Here is a 12,834-nt window from a genome sequence, read left to right as displayed (position 1 = left end):
TGAGTGTCTGTGTCTTCCCTGCATTGGACTACCATCCAGTCCCAGGTATCTCCTGCTTATTACTTTCTGAGGCTCTGGCTCCCCCGTTCCCCGCAACCCCTGACCCCCTGACCCTGAATTGGATGAAGCGGTTAGAAAATGGGTGGTTTCTGTTATGCTCTGGTCATGCTCTGCCATAGCAACAACTTGTAAAAAATGCAGATGCTAGGATTTAACTCAAAGAAGGAGCTCAGATCACTGTGTTGGCATCGCTGTACAGGTGTCCGGTGTGTTTTAGAACATGTGCTAAAATCTTATTTACTCACTTCTAGACTTTTTACCCACCATATCAGCCTGCAGGTGCACAGTGGTCTGTGGACACCCTCCTTGCTCTGTCGTAAAACAGGAAATAAAAAGCAACTGGTTTTGACTTTAATGCACTGAGACTGTGGAACTCACAGAACTCTCTTGTCAGAAAGGCAGCTTCTAACAGCTTTTAAGTGAAGACTAAGAACACTTTTCTATTTTATTCAAATAGATTATATATATTTTGTTTAAATATATGTTATAAATGTTAAAATGACAGCTCGTATAAGCTTGTATTTTTACCTTTCGATCATTTTTATAATTGCTTTGAGTTGCTTTTACCACGATAAACAGTACAAAATATGAGGTGTTGAACTTGTCAAAAGTTTTAAAGCGCTTTATGACGTAAAGTGTGATGACAGTCCTTGGCGGTCTATGTAACAATTCTTCTTGAAGTAGGTCATCGGGCCAACAGTATATAAACATTACAGCTCAAGTGCTTTTGTATCTGAACGCTTTTAGGTAAGTAATTTTGCAGCTGCGGTATTAATAATGATTTTAATGGCAAATTCAATTGCAGGTAAAATAAAAATGGCGGATAACTTTCTTTCTAGCTTCGTGAAGCGGTCGCGCTATATTATACATATATACCATAATAAGAAACATAATATGTACAGTAGAATTTTTCACTTTAAGCTGGCATTATCCAGAACCGGGTCAGGGCCCGGACCCGGACCGTGCAGTGTGGTCCGTCGGCCTTCTAAAGATGTTTAGGAGATGGAGGCGCCCTTGGATTTGATTAGAAACTTCCATAATTTCTTAACTTGACCCCATTATCCTAAAAAAAAAATGGCCAGGCCCAGACCAAAGCATGAAGGCTGCGAGGATCGGGGGACTCTCATTTTTGGTCACAGCGTACAGTAGTAGATCAGTAACCTCTGTTTATCGTGATAACCTTTAATTATTTTCCAGTACTTTTTTAAATGATAAAACACATTGTCTCGCCAGTTTTGCTAAAGATACGGTTTTAGTGTTTACGCATAAATTTGTAAGCCGTAGGTTTAAATCTCGTGGTCTTATTTTCTGCATTTTCATCGTAAGGGAAGGCGCTCGTTTGCGATTTACGCGCTGAACATTGTAAGCAGAGGAGCCTTAAGGCACAGCCTCGCCTTAACACCATCGTTTGCATTGTCATTGTCATCCAGAAAAGCAGTCGTAAGAAAATGAATCTGTGGCGGCTCCGAACATTAAAAAAACTATATCTAGACTGCAAATACATCCCAATCTTACTATCAACACGTTTTAAGAGCCCTCTCCTTTCCACCGGTATACAAGCTAAGAGAGAAATATTGGAAATCCCATCTGAAGTAGCCCTCGTCTCACCTTCGGAGCTGTGAGCGATGGGGATCATAATTAAAAGGGGTACAGTTACTTTGAAAATGTGTATGTGATACTTAAATTTAAATAAAATAAAAAGATAAATTATATAACACAGACTGCTATCTATGTCCATGTGTTTAAGACGTATGAATCGGTTTTAAAACAGGCACACCCCTTTACTTCTCACAAATCCAACTGGAGTCTCAGTCCGTCGTCGCGATGAATTAGGAACTCAGATGTAGGCTAAGTGATTGCAATTTACTTATTTAAAAGAACCACTTCAAATCAAAAGGGAGACATTTTGTAATGGTAGTTATCGTATTATACAGTACACGTAATTGTAGATATACAGTACATAAAGGGTATGAATAGGTGTGAGCTTTTACTGTATATTTAATATTTTATCTGACCCACTTGTAGAAACCGCCTACTCAGATTTAGTTAAGTGGTCTGCCACCATAAAGACAGAAAAATATAATGACACCCTGTTACATTAACTGTAAAATAAACGCCGTAACTGCGGCCATATGAAAATTTGGATAAAGATTATACAAACATCCTAAGGAGCTCTATGACATATGAGCGTCGTAATAATGGTTGGTGACCTGACGTAACAGTGCTCCCTGAATTACATGATCTTTATATACCCAAATACAGATATATCACTCAACACGGAGCTGTGTTAGTGAAATGATTGTTCTGATGTACGGCTGATGTCCAAACACTGAAAACATGATTGTGTATGCAATCGCACTCCCGAGCTCCATTGGGTATGGTTAAAATAACTTTTTATAGTTCATCACATTCAAAGTGTGTGTACTTGATGAAAGTGTAACACGCATTTGGAGGAGTTATTCAGGATTTTCTTTCATTCAACTATTTCAAGACCCATTATTTTCAGATGTTGTAGTATACGTGAATAATGAAAGGCCTTCATATTACACAATGAAGGAATGACTTCGCAGGTGTGAAGAATAAAAGATTAATTCAGCTCACTTTGGGGAGTTTCACAATGGCCCTCCTTATAGAAATGTGGGTTTGATTAAAGGAGTGAAGAAAAAGCACTGAATAATATTTGCTTCTGTAAACGTAATCATCTCAAAATATGGTTGAAGAAATTGAAGAAGGTTAAACATAATCCAAAACGTATAAGGTCAATTTAAGTACAACCAGAATTCTAGTGTTTATGCAATGCATCTGTGGGTTGATATGAAATACGGCCGTACTTAAACTAAACGAGGTTATCGAGAGCATATTCCGAGTACGGCTGTGGCCAGTTGTACTGTGAACTGCGAGGACCGTATCTTATCCTGAACGGGCTGTGCGAATACCGTCCTCTGCTGGCAGAAGGAATAGATTACAACGGCACTGTATTGGCGATTAGTCCTATTGCTAGAATATTGAAACAACAAGGAGTCCGCGGAGTCAAGCAATGCTGAATAAACAAGTACCTGAAATTCAATAGGATTTTGTGTATTGATTACAAATAGGTGTGGAATTCTCATGTACAGTGCTATTCATGGATTCCTTACACAAGCAGCCGTTGTTATGATACTTTCGTAATCTGAATATAAATCTGTTATCTACTTAAAACTGTAATTATTGAATAGATTAATGTCTTTGAAATGCTTCATTAACTGGGCAGTTTCCATGTTTGGAAATGTTTTTATTTTGATTGCTGATTGCTAGATACTGTATGTTTAATAGGCATGCTGTTAATATTTTCTACAAGAGCCAATAAAGACAGTTATGCTGTAGTAAGTTATACATAAGTTATATAACATAAGTTATACAGTTTTTTGTTCTGAGGTCAATTTGAATCTCATACTAAATAACTGGTGTCCTTTTATCTGAGAAACACTACCTGATTGATCACCTGATGCCTAGAAATTATCATGCACAGTAGCCCAGCGTTTAGCATTGCTAGCTCACAGTGCTGAGGCCCTGGGTACACTTCTGGACCTGGGGTGCTATCTGTATGGAGCTTGTATGTTCTCCCCATGTTTGCATGAGTTTGCTTTGGGTGCTCCGGCTTCCTCCCACACTTCAAAGAACTACTGGTAGGTTAATTGGCTTCTGGGATAATTGGTGAGTGTCTGTGTCTTCCCTGCATTGGACTACCATCCAGTCCCAGGTATCTCCTGCTTATTACTTTCTGAGGCTCTGGCTCCCCCGTGCCCCGCGACCCCCTGACCCCCTGACCCTGAATTGGATGAAGCGGTTAGAAAATGGGTGGTTTCTGTTATGCTCTGGTCATGCTCTGCCATAGCAACAACTTGTAAAAAATGCAGATGCTAGGATTTAACTCAAAGAAGGAGCTCAGATCACTGTGTTGGCATCACTGTACAGGTGTTCGGTTTGTTTTAGAACATGTGCTAAAATCTTATTTACTCACTTCTAGACTTTTTACCCCCCATATCAGCCTGCAGGTGCACAGTGGTCTGTGGACACCCTCCTTGTTCTGTCGTAAAACAGGAAATAAAAAGCAACTGGTTTTGACTTTAATGCACTGAGACTGTGGAACTCACAGAAGTCTCTTGTCAGAAAGGCAGCTTCTAACAGCTTTTAAGTGAAGACTAAGAACACTTTTCTATTTTATTCAAATAGATTATATATATTTTGTTTAAATATATGTTATAAATGTTAAAATGACAGCTCGTATAAGCTTGTATTTTTACCTTTCGATCATTTTTATAATTGCTTTGAGTTGCTTTTACCACGATAAACAGTACAAAATATGAGGTGTTGAACTTGTCAAAAGTTTTAAAGCGCTTTATGACGTAAAGTGTGATGACAGTCCTTGGCGGTCTATGTAACAATTCTTCTTGAAGTAGGTCATCGGGCCAACAGTATATAAACATTACAGCTCAAGTGCTTTTGTATCTGAACGCTTTTAGGTAAGTAATTTAGCAGCTGCGGTATTAATAATGATTTTAATGGCAAATTCAATTGCAGGTAAAATAAAAATGGCGGATAACTTTCTTTCTAGCTTCGTGAAGCGGTTGCGCTATATTATACATATATACCATAATAAGAAACATAATATGTACAGTAGAATTTTTCACTTTAAGCTGGCATTATCCAGAACCGGGTCAGGGCCCGGACCCAGACCGTGCAGTGTGGTCCGTCGGCCTTCTAAAGATGTTTAGGAGATGGAGGCGCCCTTGGATTTGATTAGAAACTTGCATAATTTCTTAACTTGACCCCATTATCTTAAAAAAAAAACGGCCAGGCCAAGACCAAAGCATGAAGGCTGCGAGGATCGGGGGACTCTCATTTTTGGTCACAGCGTACAGTAGTAGATCAGTAACCTCTGTTTATCGTGATAACCTTTATTTATTTTCCAGTACTTTTTTAAATGATAAAACACATTGTCTCGCCAGTTTTGCTAAAGATACGGTTTTAGTGTTTACGCATAAATTTGTAAGCCGTAGGTTTAAATCTCGTGGTCTTATTTTCTGCATTTTCATCGTAAGGGAAGGCGCTCGTTTGCGATTTACGCGCTGAACATTGTAAGCAGAGGAGCCTTAAGGCACAGCCTCGCCTTAACACCATCGTTTGCATTGTCATTGTCATCCAGAAAAGCAGTCGTAAGAAAATGAATCTGTGGCGGCTCCGAACATTAAAAAACTATATCTAGACTGCAAATACATCCCAATCTTACTATCAACATGTTTTAAGAGCCCTCTCCTTTCCACCGGTATACAAGCTAAGAGAGACATGTTGGAAATCCCATCTGAAGTAGCCCTCGTCTCAGCTTCGGAGCTGTGAGCGATGGGGATCATAATTAAAAGGGGTACAGTTACTTTGAAAATGTGTATGTGATACTTAAATTTAAATAAAATAAAAAGATAAATTATATAACACAGACTGCTATCAATATCCATGTGTTTAAGACGTATGAATCGGTTTTAAAACAGGCACACCCCTTTACTTCTCACAAATCCAACTGGAGTCTCAGTCCGTCGTCGCGATGAATTAGGAGCTCAGATGTAGGCTAAGTGATTGCAATTTACTTATTTAAAAGAACCACTTCAAATCAAAAGGGAGACATTTTGTAATGGTAGTTATCGTATTATACAGTATACGTAATTGTAGATATACAGTACATAAAGGGTATGAATAGGTGTGAGCTTTTATTGTATATTTAATATTTTATCTGACCCATTTGTAGAAACCGCCTACTCAGATTTAGTTAAGTGGTCTGCCACCATAAAGAACGAAAAATATAATGACATCCTGTTACATTAACTGTAAAATAAACGCCGTAACTGCGGCCATATGAAAATTTGGATAAAGATTATACAAACATCCTAAGGAGCTCTATGACATATGAGCGTCGTAATAATGGTTGGTGACCTGACGTAACAGTGCTCCCTGAATTACGTGATCTGTATTTACCCAAATACAGATATATCACATAGGGAGATGCAGTCAAACATTGCATTGCTATCGTCGTGGTGAACTATTTCTCCGCTGTTTGAGACTTGTTTGGTAAGTGTCATCAAATATTCTTGTCAATTTGTAGCGAAATCGATATACTGTATCATAATCCTTCAGCTATCTATAATGTAGTGAAACGGCTAATTAATATTGATAAATTCTCTTATTCACAGTGACTTTTGCTCAAACCCCTGTTGCATAATGGGTTAATTTTATATAAAAAACATTTATATCATAGATATAATACAAGCTTTGAAATGAAATAGTACATTTCCAGGTTTCAGTTAAACATTTTTAAAAAAGCTCATGACTTTAAGCATTCTGAACATTGAGAATGTTATTTGGGAAACAAATGTTTATTATAATGTTTATGTTTAGGATCTGTCTCCTACTGAGTCAGCATGCAGCATTCAACACCATTAGGTTTAATATTAAAAAGTTGTGTATTTCCTGAATTGTTTTTTTTATTCTTTTCTATTAGACCATACTAGACTGTACAGGATATCATTTATTTGCCATTTTTGCCTTTTCCAGATACCTGGGAAACAAAGCTCATATCTCATTTGCCAATGGAGCCCAGTCCTAAGCCTGGTGCTCTGTCCCCCTCCCCGAAGGACACAGACTCGAATCGACCCGCGCCCTTAAGGCGACAGTATCTGATCTCCACGTACTGCCCGCCTCCCAAGATACAGCTTCTGAAGGACACCTTCCAAGAGAAACTGATGCAGGAAAAGGAGAAAAAAATGATCGCCATATACAATCGACGGCAGGAGGCGGCTCTACAGAAGATGAGAAAATCTTTCCAATATGTCAAATACGCTGCGGAGAAGAAGACGGGGAACAGGTATCGCTTCCAAACCCAACAGGGCCCCGAGAAGAACATTGTGGGGTATGATCGGTCTTACCCCCTGAAGCCTATGGGTAACAGGAAAGTCTCCGGCCCTGGTGAGGTTCGGGCTGTGGACCGCCCGGAAGCACAGAGTGATTCCTTGTTTGCCCCCACCCCGCCTCAGGATGGTCATGAGAGGCCCTGCGAGAGGCCGGGCAGGAGGGGCTCAAGAGTACGCAAACCTAAGGACAGGACTGTCCTCCCCATGGTGGCGACCCCTCCAGGGCAATGCCCTTCTCATGCCAATGGGAAGGAGCACTTTCAGTTGCAAGAGGAGCTACGAAAAGTGGCCGAGGCAGAGGCCGCGCTGAAGGAGGAGCATCGCCGGAGGGAGGCCAGTCTGCAGGATGTGATGCGCCGGAAGGAGGCCATGATGAAGGACGAGATTCGCCAGAAGGAGGCCATGATGCAGGCGAAGCTCTTTAGAGCTCAGGAGGAGCTGAGGATGGTTCCGAGAGAGATGGAAGACTCCAGAGAGGTGGCCGGAAGGGAAAATAGAGGACTCCTGACCCGAAGGAAGACACTCCAGGCGAGGCAGAGCGAGCTTCGCCCCAGAGGACCGTGGGCCAACCACCGCTCTAAGGCCGTGCCTCTTCTAACCTGCAGAATGGAGAAGCAAAAAGCCTTCACTCCAAGGAAAGCCCTTCCTTTCAAAGGAGACAACCTTGATTATGGTTCTCCAATGGAAGACGGCGGATGCGCAGAATCGCACTTTCCCTCTGCGCTTTCCCATCAGGAGAGACGTCAAGTGAGCCCTTGCAGCCGTGGGCTAGAAGACGTCCCCTGTGGAAGGAGAAAGTACCTCAAGAAAGCAAGGCTCCCTGAAAGTGACGTGTCAGCGGCACAGGCCGCGCAGGCCCACTTCAGAAATAACACCGCATGTCTGGATGAACAAACTCTGTCAGTGGAAAACAGATATTTGTCCCCTACAAGTCTGATGTGCCCTACCGCTGAGCAATTTCCATATGAGAATAGCCAGAGTGGAAACCCTCAGCTGGTGCCCTGTGAACTGTGTCACAGGAAGTTTGCTGTAGAGAGGTTGGAGAAACACAGCAAGATCTGCAAGAAGCTTCAGAATTCAAAGAGGAAGGTTTTTGACTCTTTCAAGCACAGGGCCAAGGGAACAGAACTGGAGACATACATCCATAAGAAGAAGGTTAGACCGCCAATCGTGGTAAGGGGTATCCTTAAACTCTTTCCAAGCTTCCCTTGTTTTCTCCTAGAGTCAGACTCAGCTTATAAATCAATGTAAACAATAAATAAGTGTTTTATGAAGTACTCTTCTGAAAAACTGCCGCAAAGGCACATTTGCCAGACAGAATAAATGGGTCTTAGTGACTTCTGAATTCTGTTGTAAAAATCTACATGAGATATCAAGCAAATAGCACTCACGGGAAACAAAACCATAACTAAATTGTACTCTCTACCCAATGACATGAAAGGTAGGCCCAGAAAGGTACGTTATTACTGTATTGATATTTTCTTGCCTTGTGAATGGTTTGCGACCAGACTGTGTATGCAGTGCTAGTCTGGACTTTTTCTGGAAGCTGTTTCATTGGTTTCATTTCCTGTTCCCAGCTGAGAAAGAACAACTGGAGGCAGAAGCACGAGGATTTCATTCGGAGCATCAAATAGGCCAGGGAGGTGCAGCAGGTGATCACGCAAGGAGGGAAGGTTGTGAACCTGCCCCAGCCCCCCGCGAATCCAAACCCCGACTACGTGCCCTGCCCTCACTGCGGCCGGCGCTTTGCCCCCAGGCCGGCACAGAGGCACATCCCCAAGTGTCAGCACATCAGGAGCCGCCCCCCTCCTCCTCCTCACAGATGAAAACTGATGTGAAGAAGAGTAAAAGAGTCATGATCTTGGCTCACGACTCACGTCCTGCTTTTTCTTTTTAGAAATATTTTTAGCACAGTTCATCCGTATGATGATAAAAAAAATGTTACCTTGTTTTAATAAAATGATTTTTTTTTGGTGGACTGGTGTTTGCGTAACTGTGGTTATTTCAGTTTTTTTCCCTTGCGAAAATGTGTGTCGACCGTGAAAATAAATTTCAAGCTGTTCTTATCATTCATACACCTTGACCTCCTAAAAATAATTGTTCAACCTGGAACGTACAATTAGCAGGCAATAGAACAGGTCACATTGGCCTTGGAACCATCAAAAAGTAGTATTCACACATTCTCTGCATCAATTTTCCTTTAAAACAACTGAAAAAGCAAGGTAAAGTCTGATTGATTTTTTTAATTAAAGTTATTTGATTTAATTTATTTAATTTTCATAATATTTGAAATATGTTGGGATTAATGTGACTCAATATTATCTGCAGCTCTTACACTCCAGGCACCTGATAAAGTGGAACGCAGTGTCTTTGCCTTACATGGCGCTCAGCTCTTCCTCAGTCCCAGCAGAAGCAGCAGCCTCCGGGTCCTGCCTCATGCACAGCTTAAAATGCAACACCGAGTAATACAACAAACAACAGGGAAAACCATTCACGATCAGACACATCCGTTGATTGCTGGCTCTCAGTTAAGGGACATTGCTGTGGTCCACGCATGAATCTGTTTTCTAAGTGCCTTATCCAATACAGTGTTGAGGCCAGTTTTCCCAGAAGCCATCTAAAGGGGAACACACAATAACTTGTAAAACCTCCAATTTACATCACAAAATAGACTACATTTCAAGGTTAAAGAATTACCATGTTCTGCGATTCAGAACGAGGCAGCAAAACTTCCTGTAATCTGATGTGGCCCTGTGACATTGTAAAGGAGCAGGCTTGTGAATACATCTCGTTTAATCCAATGGAAATATTGCTTTTTGCCAATATTTACGTTTTTGCCAATAAATAATATTACATTGTTAACTCTGCATAAAGAACCTTGGAATGGAACGTTTTTTGCAGTGAAATGTTTGCTGCATAACCTATACCTTTTCTCTCCTACATCACATTGCATTAGTCATTACAGTGATTAGTGAGCAGGAAGGGCTGCATCACATCGCAATTTGTGTGGAACTTGAATGCGAATTTGTTACAACATGGCGTAACTTACAGTACTTTCACAAAATTCATGATTTTGTGCTCAATTTTGAGTTTGTAAAGTTTTTCTATAATGTCAATGATTTTATTTTGTGACTGAAATTAAATACTTTTGTGTCTGCAAAATTGGGACTGTAGTTCCACCTTAACCTACTAGTACTGTATGTCTTTGGACTGTGGGAAGAAACTGGAGCACCTGGAAGAAATCCACACAAATGAAGGGAGAACATACAATTCCATCCAGACTGCACCCCAGGAATTGAACCCAGGACCCCAGCTCTGTGAACCACAGTGCCACCTCATTGCTATAGTCACTATAATTAATGTCAAAACTCATTTGCAAATGAGCAGCCTGGGATCCAAAAGGATCAAGACAAGGATCCAAACAAAGCACTATCCCAAAGCTTGGCTTTGTACAGTATATCATACAGGGCTTGATGCAGAAGGCAGATAATCTAAGTCCATGCAATAATTGCTAAGGGAAAGTGACTTTGTGTTTTTGGAGGGAAGTCACTCAACATGGAGCTGTGTTAGTGAAATGATTGTTCTGATGTACGGCTGATGTCCAAACACTGAAAACATGATTGTGTATGCAATCGCACTCCCGAGCTCCATTGGGTATGGTTAAAATAAGTTTTTATAGTTCATCACATTCAAAGTGTGTGTACCTGATGAAAGTGTAACACGCATTTGGAGGAGTTATTCAGGATTTTCTTTCATTCAACTATTTCAAGACCCATTATTTTCAGATGTTGTAGTATACGTGAATAATGAAAGGCCTTTATATTACACAATGAAGGAATGACTTCGCAGGTGTGAAGAATAAAAGATTAATTCAGCTCACTTTGGGGAGTTTCACAATGGCCCTCCTTAAAGAAATGTGGGTTTGATTAAAGGAGTGAAGAAAAAGCACTGAATAATATTTGCTTCTGTAAACGTAATCATCTCAAAATATGGTTGAAGAAATTGAAGAAGGTTAAACATAATCCAAAACGTATAAGGTCAATTTAAGTACAACCAGAATTCTAGTGTTTATGCAATGCATCTGTGGGTTGATATGAAATACGGCCGTTCTTAAACTAAACGAGGTTATCGAGAGCATATTCCGAGTACGGCTGTGGCCAGTTGTACTGTGAACTGCGAGGACCGTATCTTATCCTGAACTGGCTGTGCGAATACCGCCCTCTGATGGCAGAAGGAATAGATTACAACGGCACTGTATTGGCGATTAGTCCTATTGCTAGAATATTGAAACAACAAGGAGTCCGCGGAGTCAAGCAATGCTGAATAAACAAGTACCTGAAATTCAATAGGATTTTGTGTATTGATTACAAATAGGTGTGAAATTCTCATGTACAGTGGTATTCATGGATTCCTTACACAAGCAGCCGTTGTTATGATACTTTCGTAATCTGAATATAAATCTGTTATCTACTTGAAACTGTAATTATTGAATAGATTAATGTCTTTGAAATGCTTCATTAACTGGGCAGTTTCCATGTTTGGAAATGTTTTTATTTTGATTGCTGATTGCTAGATACTGTATGTTTAATAGGCATGCTGTTAATATTTTCTACAAGAGCCAAATAAGACAGTTATGCTGTAGTAAGTTCTATATAAGTTATATAACATAAGTTATATTTTGTTCTGAGGTCAATTTGAATCTCATACTAAATAACTGGTGTCCTTTTATCTGAGAAACACTACCTGATTGATCACCTGATGCCTAGAAATTAGCATGCACAGTAGCCCAGTGTTTAGCATTGCTAGCTCACAGTGCTGAGGCCCTGGGTACACTTCTGGACCTGGGGTGCTATCTGTATGGTGCTTGTATGTTCTCCCCATGTTTGCATGAGTTTGCTTTGGGTGCTCCGGCTTCCTCCCACACTTCAAAGAACTACTGGTAGGTTAATTGGCTTCTGGGATAATTGGTGAGTGTCTGTGTCTTCCCTGCATTGGACTACCATCCAGTCCCAGGTATCTCCTGCTTATTACTTTCTGAGGCTCTGGCTCCCCCGTGACCCCCCGACCCCCTGACCACCTGACCCTGAATTGGATGAAGCGGTTAGAAAATGGGTGGTTTCTGTTATGCTCTGGTCATGCTCTGCCATAGCAACAACTTGTAAAAAATGCAGATGCTAGGATTTAACTCAAAGAAGGAGCTCAGATCACTGTGTTGGCATCACTGTACAGGTGTCCGGTGTGTTTTAGAACATATGTTAAAATCTTATTTACTAACTTCTAGACTTTTTACCCCCCATATCAGTCTGCAGGTGTACAGTGGTCTGTGGACACCCTCCTTGCTCTGTCGTAAAACAGGAAATAAAAAGCAACTGGTTTTGACTTTAATGCACTGAGACTGTGGAACTCACAGAACTCTCTTGTCAGAAAGGCAGCTTCTAACAGCTTTTAAGTGAAGACTAAGAACACTTTTCTATTTTACTCAAATAGATTATATATGTTTTGTTTAAATATATGTTATAAATGTTAAAACGACAGCTCGTATAAGCTTGTATTTTTACCTTTCGATCATTTTTAGAATTGCTTTGAGTTGCTTTTACCATGATAAACAGTACAAAATATGAGGTGTTGAACTTGTCTAAAGTTTTAAAGCGCTTTATGACGTAAAGTGTGATGACAGTCCTTGGCGGTCTATGTAACAATTCTTCTTGAAGTAGGTCATCGGGCCAACAGTATACAAACATTACAGCTCAAGTGCTTTTGTATCTGAACGCTTTTAGGTAAGTTATTTAGCAGCTGCGGTATTAATAATGATTTTAATGGCAAATTCAATTGCAGG

The sequence above is a fragment of the Lepisosteus oculatus genome, unplaced genomic scaffold (assembly GCF_040954835.1).
Source record: "Lepisosteus oculatus isolate fLepOcu1 unplaced genomic scaffold, fLepOcu1.hap2 HAP2_SCAFFOLD_42, whole genome shotgun sequence".
Classification (NCBI taxonomy): domain Eukaryota; kingdom Metazoa; phylum Chordata; class Actinopteri; order Semionotiformes; family Lepisosteidae; genus Lepisosteus; species Lepisosteus oculatus.
The sequence above is the reverse complement of the archived record's forward strand: the minus strand, read 5'-3'. Positions refer to the sequence as shown.